Raw genomic sequence first — 13,645 nt, 5'->3', positions numbered from 1 at the left:
TTAGTGTAAGTAATCAGAAATCTAAGGACCAAGCCAAGATAAGCTAAGACGTTGTCACATCATGGGCATAGCTGTAATTATATATTGCCTTATTTACAAAAGGAAAAGTCTTTGCTGGAAATCAAAGAGCAAAATCCAGGAGGAGATATCTCATGGGCAAATTGAGATCATTTACAGCTAGTGGAAGCCATAGAATCAAGGACTATTCTAAGAAACGTTCTGAAACCCAGTAGAGAGGAAGGAGGCTGTGTATCATAGAGCTAAGTAATCTGAAAGTAGAAAGTGCCTTATTAAAAAGCAATTTGTTTTACAGTAGAGGGAAGCATCTTAATGAAAAGAATGTCCTACATATTTCCATTTTGCATTTTGGCCCCTAGAACCTGCTTGTATGTGAGAAGGATTCCGTGTGTGCTCCTGGAAGTGAATTGAATCAGATGCTTGGGGAGTTTGTGAGTGAATGGGGCAGGATGGGTTTGCAAAACTTTGAAGATAGGATGCAAGCCTGCTTCACACACTCAAAGGAGGAAGACACACATGTCTCTAAGCCTGGTAAGCAACCCAATGGGTCTGTAAATGTTTTTAGAGCTGTTGCTAAGGCTAAGACAGAAAAATTACTCGCATCTTTCTTCTGCCTGTCAGTGAGTTGCCTGCTCTTTTCGGCATGTCTCCGAATGTGAAAATCCTCCCAGTTTGTAGTCCCTGCTGGACTCCTCTGCCCAACGCTTTTTGATCTATTCTCTGCTGCCATATCATGCAGGAAAGAGATTATTTTTTCCCCTGTGTCCAAATGGTTTCCTAAATGCTGGGCATCTGTCCTGATAAGGGTTTTGCTTTCTACATCTAAGAGCTTTCCTTTTCTTGGTGGTGTAAATTGTTCTTCAGAGGAATTAAGGGTTAGGAATGAGCTGTGTGGCTTTCTGGTATTTCAGTGGGATGCAGTTTTCCCCTACTGGGTGCATTTTTGGATAGTCTTTCCTTAAGGCTGTCTTTATACATCAAACACATCTTTTCATTTCAGATTTTGCATTGCACATCTTTATATTCATTTGTTATGCACCCTGGTGCCCTCCAAGCCCTATTTTATCCTTTGGGTTTTATCCTTCACCCTGGTAACAGGTATTCAACTTCGATTTTTTAATGTGTACCTGTATAATTTAATGACTTACTTGGGTAGGTAATATAGCTACTCCTCCTTCAAAATATGGATCTGTGGGGGATCTGGGTGGCTCAGTTGGTTGGGCATCTGACTCTTGGTTTCGGCTCAGGTCATGATCTTGTGGTTTGTGAGGTTGAGTCCCGAGTTGGGCTCTGCACTGGTGGTACAGAGCCTGTTTGGGATCCTCTCTCTCTCTCTCTCTTTCTCTCTCTCTCCCTGCCCCTCCTCCACTCACGCTCATGTATGCTCTCTCTCAAAATAAATAAACTAAAAATCATAAAAATATGGATCTCTGGAAGGAAGGGAATCACTCCCTTTCCTGCGCACTTCTTATCAAACCCAGCAAATACCACTTACAAATTTGCAAGAAAGTATACAGGCTGAAAATGTAAACTCTTCTGGACAACTCTAGTACTAACAAATCCACCAGAGTTTATAAATGTGTGACTAAGACTGTTTGGGCCCTAGAAGGATCACCAAAATATATTGTCAAGTGAAAAACATGAAGTACATAACTATGAATTCATTGTGCTGGCATTTACATGTGAAGGTGTTGGGGGGAAGACAGAAAGAGAGAGAGAGAGAGAGAGAGAGAGAGAGAGAGAGAGAGAGAGAGAGAGAGAGAGAGAGAGACTGTGCCTGTCTATCTGTGTGTAAATGTAGTGTATAAACACAGAAAACAAGGTGAGTGGCTGTCTCTGGGAAGGGAGCTTAGAAGGCTGGGAAATCAGAGAAGAAAGGAGACTTATTTTTGTTCTTTTGTACATTTTGAATTTTGAATCATGCCTATACAGTACTTATCTTTTTAATCATACATTAAAAATCTTAAGTTAAAAAATTTAGAATGATGGGCATTTGTGAGGATGGCATTATGTAGAGGAACTTTTTCTGTAAGTATTATAAAGGCACTATGGCTTTGGCACAACCCAGATTGGTTTTATTGATCTTGACCCTGCTACTTCCTAGTTCAATGACCTTGGACAACGTAGTTACCTTCTCTTAGCCCCAGCTTCCTCATCCATCAATCCAAGATGATAATATCTACCAAGTTTAATTTTAAGGGTTAAATGTGACCCCACATATAAATTGCCTTGCAGAACTTGGCACACAGTAGGTACTCAGCAAAGAGTGACTGTAATTACTATTATTTCCATAGAAGAATCCATTGGTGCCACGGTCAACCTTTTAAATTTCTGTACTGCAGTCTGACCTATTATGTCATTTTCAATTTGGAGAGCCATTACCTTCTAAATCAATAGCCCATAATTCCTCTATTTCAATGGACAACCAGGAAGGTGGGGGGAAATTCCACTAGGATACTAAAAAGTCCTCCCCACTGAATCTTTATCCCAGGATTTATCAATTAATACACACATATACATACACACATTCATACATATACACATACACACATTTAATCCAAGAATTTAATTATAAGTACTTTTCATAATATGTTTCCTTCTGGAAACTACATCAGTGCTTCTAACTTTGGCATATGGAAAATGTTCTCATCCATAATGCAATGTTACTACCTAGAAATGAAACGAACTGTGTTTTTTTTTAAGTTTTTTTAAGTTGTATTTATTTAAATAATCTCTACACTCAGCCTGGAACTCAAACTCATGACCCTGAAATCAAGAGTCACATGTTCCTCCAACTGAGCCAGTCAGGTGCCCCAGAACTGTTTTTTCTTAGAGTCTGCAAGAGTAATTAAATGATATGTTGTGTTTATAGGTATACTAATTCTCTTAGCCTTGGAATTTAGGAATCAATTATAACAAATATATGTATGAACAAATCTTAAATAAGCCACATAGACTATGGGTAAACCAAATTTGAAACCATTCATACTAGTTTTAAGAGCTGATAAAAATGAGCTATCATTAAAAATAAGAAAAATAAATAAATCTTCTTCAAAAAATACTTGACCTGAATCTGGTGCTTCATACCATGTTCATTATTTTATAACTGCTGTCAAAAACATCTAACCGTGATGTCTGTCTGATATTCTCTTTGAAAATGACCTCCTCATTTAATCTCAGCTGCACGAATTCAGCTACTTTTAATAAGCCAAGTGCGCACGCACACACACACACACACACACACAGCCTAAAAGAATAACTCTAAACTTCCAACTCATTTCATGAGCTATAAAAAAATATATATGTTCTTGCAAATCATGGCAGACAGCTGCCTACTAAATGTAAATTTCTCTGTTATGAAGTTTTCATTTCTAAAAAATGTTCTGGTCTAAGAAGGAAAACAGACAAAACAAGATAATTTCATGGAGGTTTTGGTTTCACTTTAGTTATGAAAGAAGCTTATAATAGCATTATTTTTATAGTCACAAAATCTATTGAATTGATGCCATGGAAATGGATTCCATCTTGAGCGCGGTGATCTGAAGGCCAGGTCAGAACTCAGCAGAAGATGCAGAAATGATGGAGGGGTAAGCACTGTTGTTGGTGGAAACATGGTTGTCCTCACTGAAGGCCTGAGGAAATATAAAATTGCACTTGAACAAGCAAAGTCACGGTGCATAAGGGGATTGGGAGCCATGGAGGGTGAAGACTTAAAGAGTAAATAAAGTACATTGAAGAAAAATACTTACATCAGGAAGACTGGGTGGCTCAGTGGGTTGAGTGTCCGACTCTTGGTTTCAGATCAGGTTATGATCCCAGGGTCGTGGGGATCTAGTCCCACACTGGGCTCCACACTCAGTGTGGAGGCTGCTTAAGACTCTCTCTCTCTTCCCCTCTGCCTGCCCCCCTTTCCCTCTCTGCACTCTCTCTTTCAAAAAAACAACACCTTGTATTAAAAAAAGAAAGAAAGAAAAAAACAACCTCCCTGTCTGTCTTTAATTTCCACTGAGAAAATTTGAGCTCATAGAATTTGTATGAGTTGCCCAAGTCCGCACAGATGGTATATTAGTTTGCTATGGCTGTCATGAGGAACTATTGAAAGATAAACTGAAGCATTTAAAAAGTTTTAAGAGTTTAGTACCACAGACTGAGCGGCTCGACTCACAGAAGTTTATTCTCTCACAGTTCTGGAGGCTGGAAGTTGGAGATCGGGCTGTTGGCAGAGCTAGGCTCCTTCTGAAAGCAACGGGGAAGGATCTACTCTGGGACCCTCTCCCAGCTTCTGGTGGTTCCTTGGCTTCCGGCAACACAACTCAGTCTTCACATGGCCCTCTCCTCATGGGCGCATATGTATCCACATTTCCCGTATTTATAAGGACACCAGTATATTAGCTTAGGGGCCCACCCTACTCGAATACAACTTCATCTTACATCTCAATAGATCCGCAGTGGCCCTATTTCCAAGCAGGGGTGTATTCTGAGGTACTGGGGTTAGGACTTCAACATATAAGTTTGGTAACAGGGGACACAATACAGTGGTAAAACTGGGCATCAAAGCTTATAAGCTCATTCTCTTTTCACAACTAGGTCACCCTTACCACATGCTCAAACTTTTGGGTTTAGATGGAGAGTTGGTGTGGGTCACATGGATGGGGAAGAGACACTAAAGAGAAGTCAGGGAGACACCATCATGCAAGCCTTAGCTAATTTCTAGTGACATGTTGAACTCTGCTTAGTCTCATTGAAAATTCCAGACTGGGTGGAGGGGAACCTACTTCTGTAAAGGTGAACCTGAGTCAGTCAGTACCAAGAGCTCCTTTTATCCTACAGTTAGTGCTACCCATGGTCTCCGACCTATATCTTCTCATAAATTATAGATTTGGATAAGAAGTTTAAAAATCATATAGACCAAGACTCTCAATTGAGAAAACCAAGGCCCGCCCATCTAGTTAGCAACAAAGCCTCCGTCTCCTGGTCCACAGTGCAGTGTTTTTTCCTGACGCTAGGCAATCAGGATAAGTAAAATATGAGATATCACCTTCCTGATGGGGATACTTTTTTCTCTCTCATCTTTGTCTCAAGCATCTCCTATTTAAAAGTCACTCTTAATTCTTGTCTCTCTGCCAACTCAACAGTTACGGATGGATGGATAGCATCTGCTCAAGACTATTTATTAAATACATTTGTGAATGAGAACAAAGATGCACTGTGACTTTAAAACTAAAACTCCCGCTGAGCATCCAAGTGGCCTCCTGACTTGCTTTCATCTCCACTGCTATGGAAAGACCAAGGGACTTCCTTTTACTTCCTTCTGAATTGGGAGGTGGGTAGGCCTCCTCCTGGGACCACTTTCCCTCTCTTCCCCTCCTAGATTTTTGCCTGGAACTGAACTCTTTAGAGTCTCTAAGTGTGGCTTCTCATCTTCTTGCAAAAGAAAGAGCCGCTCTCTTGTGAATGGCCCCACAGCAGTGGCTGGAGACTGTATCCCCTTCTAGCTGCCACTGTTCAGGCTCCCTGGAGACTGTGCACAGCTGAATGATCTCCTTCAGGAATATTCCTTCCATCACTCTCCTTCCTTCGAACATACTAACTGTTCACAGGTGAAGTTTTTCTTTCCAGGGTCCCCAGAACCTGGAAATATTTAAATGTTTTAAGATGTAAAGAAAAATCTGTCTTGAGGGAGGTCTTTATATTAAAGTATGAGAGAAAGAGCCAGTGCTGCAGAATCCTGCTAAAAAAGGAAGAGGCACCTGCTATGTTTCAAGTTTGATGAGGAGTCAAAGCTGTCTCTTTTCCCCTTTACCTAGCATTAAACTCTCTAGGATGTGTGATACTGTACTAGAGTTCTGCAAGATGTTACCAGTAGGAGAAATTGGCTAAGGGGCACATGGAATCTCCTTGTATTATTTCTTACAACTGCATGGGAATCCACAAGTAGCATAAAGTTAAAATTAACTTTAAAAAATCCCTAGAATAATGGAGTGGGCATGCGCACTGATAGAACAGAAGTTGCCATTGACCTGAATCACTGTGAAGACCCTTCCTGGTGTTTGCAGTTGACCGATGGAAGCACCAGCATGAGCATCATACAGAACGCCACTTGCCATCGCAATGGCTTCACACCCTTGGGAACCAAGAGCAGCACATTTCTCCTTCCCGTTCAAGGCCAACTTCCTAGTTGAAATCTTAATCACCTCTCTTGACTGACTTGTTCAAACCAGTGATGTGACCTGGATAATTGATTGACTAACTCTAGAAAGATCTTTCCGAGGGAAAGGGGTGGCTATTTTGTTCATCTTTATTATATTTTATTTTTGTAATGTTTATTTGTTTTTGACAGAGATAGAGAGATGAGCAGGTGTGAGCGGGGGAGGGGTAGAGAGAGAGGGAGACACAGAATCTGAAGCAGGCTCCAGTCTCCGAGCTGTCAGCACTGAGCCCAATATGGAGCTTGAACCCATGAACCGTGAGATCATGACCTGAGCCAAAGTCGGACACTTAACCGACTGAGCCACCCAGGTGCCCCATCTTTATATCCAACATCTAACACAGAGCCTGGCACCCTGCAAGTGAATAAAAAATATTTGTTGGAGGAGTAAGTGAATGAATGACTGATGGATGATAAGTAATGATTCTCATTGCCTTAGGGTTCAAGTTAGTTGGAGATGGGAGCTATTCCAAATAAAGTGCTGATTTCTTGCAAATCTAAAGCCCAAATTTGGGGTTCGATATAAAATTTTTTTTCACACTATTTCTGACGGCACACAGTCATTTCTGAAAATTTAAAAAAAACACAAAAGGATGAAGAAGAAAATTTATATCACTCATGTTTTCACCATTAAGAAAAATGCTAATAAATCTTTTGCTGTTTATCATTCCAGATGAATATCACTATTCATTTCCTCAATAGTCTTTTTAATCAAATTGGAATTATAGTACACACATTTTAATAATCCGTTGTTATTCTCCATTTAATGATACAACAAAAAAGCTTTTCCACAATTTGCAGTTGTCAAAGTACAGAGCTAAGGAAGGGCTGAAAGCCTCACTCAGTCAAAATCATGTCAGTCGTATCAAAACATGGCAGTCACAGAAAGTGGCAGCATTCGGAGGGTCCACTGCGCTTGGAAGGTTCATTGTATTAGACTGAAAATGCTTCGTGTCTGTACTAAAGAGAGTGGAGACTCTTTTGCAACATGACTCGGAAGGAAAAAACAGTTTGGGTTATTTTCATAACTAAAGGCGAATATAAGGAGATATTTAATGAAGGGATAGTTGATATTAAGGCAAATCTCTGGCTACATATTAGTCAGCATCCTCAGGAGACTTGCCAGCTTCTTGAAATTTAGACTTCTACAGAATCCAGGGGAAATGCCTCCCCCTCCCTTGTGCTTAATGAAAGAAGTCAGACCAAATGGATTCATACTGTATGATCCCATTTATATAAACTTTTAGCATATGCAAACTATCCTCAGGTGACAGAAATCAGAGTGTTTGTCTGGGGACAGGGTGGCAGGTAAGGGTGTGAAGAAGGAATTATAAAAGGGCGTTGGGGGGGGCGCCTGTCTGGCTCAGCCGGTTAAGCGTCCGACTTCGGCTCAGGTCATGATCTCACGGTCCGTGAGTTCGAGCCCCGCGTCGGGCTCTGTGCTGACAGGTCAGAGCCTGGAGCCTGCTTTGGATTCTCTGTCTCCCTCTCTCTCTGACCCTCCCCCGTTCATGCTGTCTCTCTCTGTCTCAAAAATAAATAAACATTAAAAAAATTTTTGAAAAAAGGGCATTGGGAAACTTTGGGGTAGTAGATACAGTCATTTTCTTGATTTTGGCAAGTCTCGCTGGTATATAGGTATGCAAAAGTCCATCAAATGTCAGATTCAAATGTGTGCAAGTTCATTATATATCAATTATATCTCAGTAAAGCTGTAGAAACAAATAAAGGTGCTAGAGACAGCCAAAATGTCCTCCAATAGATGTATGCATAAACAAACTGCATGCTATATCCATAAAAATTTTGGTCAAAATTTTTTTTAAAATATCAAGCCATGAAAAGACACGTAGAGACCTAAGTGCATGTGGCTCAGTGAACAAAGTCAGTTGAAAGGCTATAAACTATATGACTCCAACTATATGTCATTCTGGGAAAGGCAAAACTGTGGAGACAGTAAAAAGATCCCCCCGGGGCTCAGGGGAAGAGAGGGAGGGATGAATACAGGCGGAGCACAGAGGATCATTGGGGCAGTGAAATTATTCTGAATGATGCTGTGATGGCGGATACTTTTGTCAGCACCCATAGAATGCATAACACAAAGACTGGACCTTAATGTAAACTCTGGACATTAGTCATACTAACGTACCAGTATTGGCTCATCAATTGTAATAAATGTACCTCATTAATGTAAGATGTGAATGATAGGGGAAACTGGAGGCCAGGGTGAAGGGGTGCATGGAAAATCCCTCTACTTTCTGCTCAATTTTTCTGTAAACCTAAAACTACTCTAAACAAATAGTCTATTCATTTAAAAAAATCAAATTTTAAGATGCCAACAGGTATAAAATGAGGAGATGGCACCTCAAAGTTCAAATCTCAAGCTCATCCCAAAAGACCAGGAACTCCAGGAACTCTGCATTAAATCCACCCACAACCCCCCAAGCTCTCACAACCAGTTCTTGCCCCACATACCCTGCGCCCCCGGCCCCTGTAAGTCTTACAGTCCGTGACACCTGCCTTGTGGGGTTGAGGTCCCAGCATCCCGGCTCCTGACAGACCCCAGGAAACATCATTTTGGAGATTTGGTCTCCTTCCTGTGTCAGCCTGTGTCCAGGCTCCATCCTTCTGTTTGGGTTCTTTTAGGTCTATTTTAGGTGCAGTCTGACTCATGCATTTCACTGAGGGTTCCCTGAGACTTGTTTCTCCTCTTTACATTTGGAGATTTCCTAGGCAGCATCTTACTCAAGAACGCCTCATTGGAATTATTCATTGATCTTCCCTTCCTTCCCCCCTTCCTCATGCACACCCACCTCTCCCTGTGCAGCAAAATCAAGGCATCTGTGTATGAAATCTTGTCTAACTTTTTGCCATCTGGCTTCTTGTGGCCTTCTCTGGCACTGACCTCACATTTACCCTCTTAGGAAGGAAGGCTTCATTTCACGATAGAAAGGTTATAATGTATTAAGGAAGTCAAGGAAGAAGGCATTCACCCATTATTCCTTTATTCAAAGATAACTGTGGTTTACATTTTGATATTTATACTTTCAATCGTTTTTCAGGAAATAAGCATAATTTTAAACAAAACTGTGATCATGTTACGTTCTGTAGTATAATCTATTTTCACTGAACAATATATTATTTGCACTTTCTCATCTGATTTTAAGGACTATGCAATAGCTCACGGTACAATAAATAATTGTGATGTTATCATAATTGCTTTAATTGATTCCCCTATAACACTTAGTATTGTTTGCAGTTTTTCAACTCTACTAATAATTCTGCAACAAACATCATTATCAATTAACCTTTATATTCATCTCCGATCATTTTCAAGGTTGAATGCCTAGAGGTAGGACTATTGTGTTGAAATGCATGTTTGTTTTTAATGTTTTTGTTATATGTTTCCAAATCAATCCTGAATGATTGCATCATCTCCACTCCCAAAAGTGGTGCACACAAGTGCCCAAGAAGTGATTTCATCCTTAAAGCCAAAACTCAAAAAACACATCAGAGTGTAAACTTCAGTGCGTTGGAGAGTGCCTGTCAAAGTGTAAGATGCAAAAATTTGGAGAGAAAGTAAGAATATAAAATGAGACTCTAATGGAATATGTCATGACGTTGATAGTATAATATTTCCATTAAATGTGTATTGTTAGCCACTCTACATTAACCACTCTACAGCCGTAGAGAATAGAAGATGTAACCATGCCTCAAAGCAAGAGGGAAACATGGTTTCACTGTCTAAGCCTTTCTTTTAAACCTGTTTATAAACAATGTAACATGGCACCTTCTCAGAATCCAGGCAAAGATTAGTCTGAAAGGCCCAGGGACCTTTTGCATGGTGAGTCTGTGGTATGAAAGAAGGCCTAGATAGCATGCTTCTCCCAGAAGGGTGTAACGCACCTGCATTCCTCTGAGCATTGCCAATCAACTCTTCTCTCTGCCTTTCTCCTTCTCCATTCATTCTGTCATCAACCTTCACTTACCTTCAACGACATGGTGCTGTTACCCAACCCTATCTTCTGACCTTGTTCTGAACCCTGTAAAGTGCAATCCAGATTAATCAAATCAGGGCTTAAGAGGTGTTTTCTACGCTAGTTGTTTTTGGAACGGGTTCTGGCATGTTATCAACACTTTCATCCGTCTCAGAGATGTTACAATGGCATGTACAGATCTCATGGATCTCCTTCAAGTATGAGCTGGTGGTAAGGTGCATAATTTGAATGTGCTAAGGCATAGAAACAGTAGCCGTAAAGGAGAGAAGATATTTGCATATGGTGTATTTTGGATTTGATGTGTTGAGCATCCCTTTTTAACTTCCAAAGCATTAAGATGGCAACGTTGTGTGAAATCTGGTTGGCAGTCAGTTACCAATATAAATCCAAAGTCCTACTGCTATCTTCTACTGCTCACGGATTTCCAAAGGTTACCAGTTCAATGGAATGGCCAGTTGTATGCCAGCCAAATCACCCTAGGCTGGTTTTCCGACGACCCCAGATCACCATGATCCCCAGTACCTTGGGGCAGTGGGTCAGGCTCCAAAACGCCTCTGCCAAATGTTGGCTTGTTGTTTGCCAAAACATAGGTGGACCTTCTAGATTTCAAATAAAGCTAAATGCCCAAGTTTTACAAATGAAAACTCCCAAGGAATGATTCGAAGTTGCAGAAGTGTTAGAAAATCTGATGGAAAAGAGAAGAAAAGACCTCAGCGGGGCCAGAACCCAAGAAAATTATCCAGAACCAGAATGGTCTCAAAAATGGAGCCAAGCAGATGTACACATTGCCTGCATTTTTCTTTTGCTTCACTTGTTTCCTTCTAATTACTCTTTTAACAAAATGCTTCCTGTGTAATTTTCTCCCCATTATATCCATCTTCTCCCTTGGTAATTGTAAAGAGAAACAGCAGACGCTAACATAATTAAAACTAAATTTCACTTCAGCATGTCACAAGATGTCAAAACAACCTCAGTTGATAAGCCAGGGAAAAATAAGGAATATGTATCTCTACTAAAATGGTGAACTTTGAGTAAAGCAGATTATTCTCCATAGTGTGGGTGGGCCTCATCCAATCAGCTGAAGGCCCTAATAGAACAAAGACTGACTTTGCTGAGCAAGAAGGAATGCTGCCAGTAGATGGCCTTTGGACTTGAACTGCAACGTCAGTTATTTCCTGAGTCTTCAGCCTGTTGGCCCACCCTACAGATTTTAGACTTGCCAGCCTCCATAACCATGTGAGGCAATCCCTTACAATCTCTATAGATAGGAAGATAAGCAGGGAGATAGATGATAGATAGATAGATAGATAGATAGACAAATGATGATAGATGATAGATAGATAGATAATAGATAGATAAGAGACTGTGTATATAGATATAGACATAGATAAATGTATATGTGTATCTGTATATGCATGTGTATATGTATAGAGAGAAATATACACATCTCTCTACATGTATAAATGCACACACATACACACACACACATTCTATTGGTTCAGTTTCTCTGCAGAGCCCAGACTAATGCACCTGCTTTACACTTTTCAGATGGGAAGATTCCAAAATTGTAAGAACAAGGTTATCTTTTGGAGGCCTAAATAGAGCCGCCATTCTCAGGAAGCAAACGTAGGATAGAGGACAACAGCAAGACAGTCACAAGTCTCATTTCCCCCCAGGAAGGGAACAATGTTGGGCGAGTCAGACCACCAAGGTTGGCGTATCAAGAGCTGCATGTAGATGAGTGTATATGGAACCCTACCAGACACTAAGTGCCGTGTTTAATCCATTAGTGAGAGAGAGCAGGTGGGCCCAGCATAATGAGAAGGACTTTGTTGATTATCTGTTCAATCCCCTGGTTAAAATTGTCCAAGAAACATAAGTAAATAAATCAGAGGAGAAAATCTTGGGAGCTGTACATTTACCCTCCTGAATAAAATTTAGCATGAAGAAAGCTAAAAGCGTGAGGTACTTATTCCCATTCCAGAAGCAGGAAGGGTACTGAGGAAGGACTTTTTCCCTCCGAAGCACTAAACAGGGGCTGTCGATAGCAACATAACAGAAAGGACAACATTTGCTTCAGGAGGCTCAAAAGCCAAACTGGCTGCAGGAATTAGAAACACACAGAACATTTCTGATTCTTACTGAAAACTAAGCACAGAGTAGCATTGGTGGCTAAACACCATTCCTATTTTACACTGGAAACAAACAAACAAAAATGAACTGACAAGTCATTTGACTCCTGGGTCTAACCTCAAACTTCACAACACAAAGTACGTGAAACTACTCTCTCCTTGCAACTCTGGCCTGTCCTGTGTTCCACACTTGCCCCCTTTCCATAGGAGATGATTCTACCCCACTGTGGTCCAGACCAAATGCAGTTGCCTTTCACCTGTGAAATATTCTTTCATTTAAAAAATCATTAAATGAGGAAGGAGAGCAAAAACGTCGTAGCACAATCCATCACTCAGGGATAACCCTAGTAACAGTTCATGGCTTTCCTTCCAGACTTTTCTACCACGGCCAACCTCACACAATTCATTTTTTAGTTTCTTTCTTTCTAAATAATTGTTCCAAAAAGGTTTTAAAGCAGTTTGGACACATGCATCTTCCTGAGCCTCTATTGTCACCTTCTATAAAATGAAGATAGTATTCCTAACACCCATCTGATCCAGCAGTTGGGAAAACTAAACAAGTTAGCACATCTAGTACATAAAAGTAACTTGACCTTCCCGCCCCTCCATCTGTTCTTCCTTCCTTATTCCTTTCCTGCCTTCTTATTGATTCATTCCTTGAAAACGAGTTTGCTAAGCACCTGCTGTACGCTGGGACCTGCAGTAGGCACCAGGCTCACAGTAATGAAGAAGAGGAGAGCCGTGATTCCTGCATCCACAGCACATGGACATACTGAGATAAAGAAAGTGACAGGGCTGTGGGAACAATGGCAAGAACATCAGAACTCGGGGGTGAGGAGGGAGGTGGTGTTCCAAGCATAGGAAACAGTATTACAAAGGTCCTGAGTCAGACCATCGGAATGTGTCTGGAAAAGGAAAGAGTAAGTTTCTGTTGTTATAAACCACCTAGTCGTGGTCATTTGGTATGGCAGCCCTAGGAGACAATACATGTTCATTATTCTCCTTTTTAAAATTGCTCATATGGGGCACCTGGGTGGCTCAGTCGGTTGAGTGGCCGACTTCGGCTCAGGTCATGATCTCACGGTCCGTGAGTTCAAGCCCCGCGTCGGGCTCTGTGCTGACAGCTCGGAGCCTGGAGCCCGTTTTGGATTCTGTGTCTCCCTCTCTCTGACCCTCCCCCGTTCATGCTCTGTCTCTCTCTGTCTCAAAAATAAATAAACGTTAAAAAAAATTAAAAAATAAAAAAATAAATAAAATAAAATAAAATTGCTCATATAATTATCTAGCGGAGG

At 40.9% G+C, this 13,645-nt stretch overlaps 1 long non-coding RNA gene across 2 annotated transcripts in view; it reads left to right on the top strand.

Moving 5' to 3' along the window:
- The window catches only part of LOC132681922 (uncharacterized), a 38,999-nt gene that overhangs the window by 23,353 nt on the left and 2,001 nt on the right, over positions 1-13,645 (top strand). The gene's annotated exons all lie outside the window — the stretch shown is intronic.

The sequence above is a fragment of the Panthera onca genome, chromosome A1 (assembly GCF_046562875.1).
Source record: "Panthera onca isolate mPanOnc1 chromosome A1, mPanOnc1 haplotype 2, whole genome shotgun sequence".
Taxonomy (NCBI): Eukaryota; Metazoa; Chordata; class Mammalia; order Carnivora; family Felidae; genus Panthera; species Panthera onca.
This window is presented reverse-complemented; position numbering and strand designations above follow the sequence as displayed.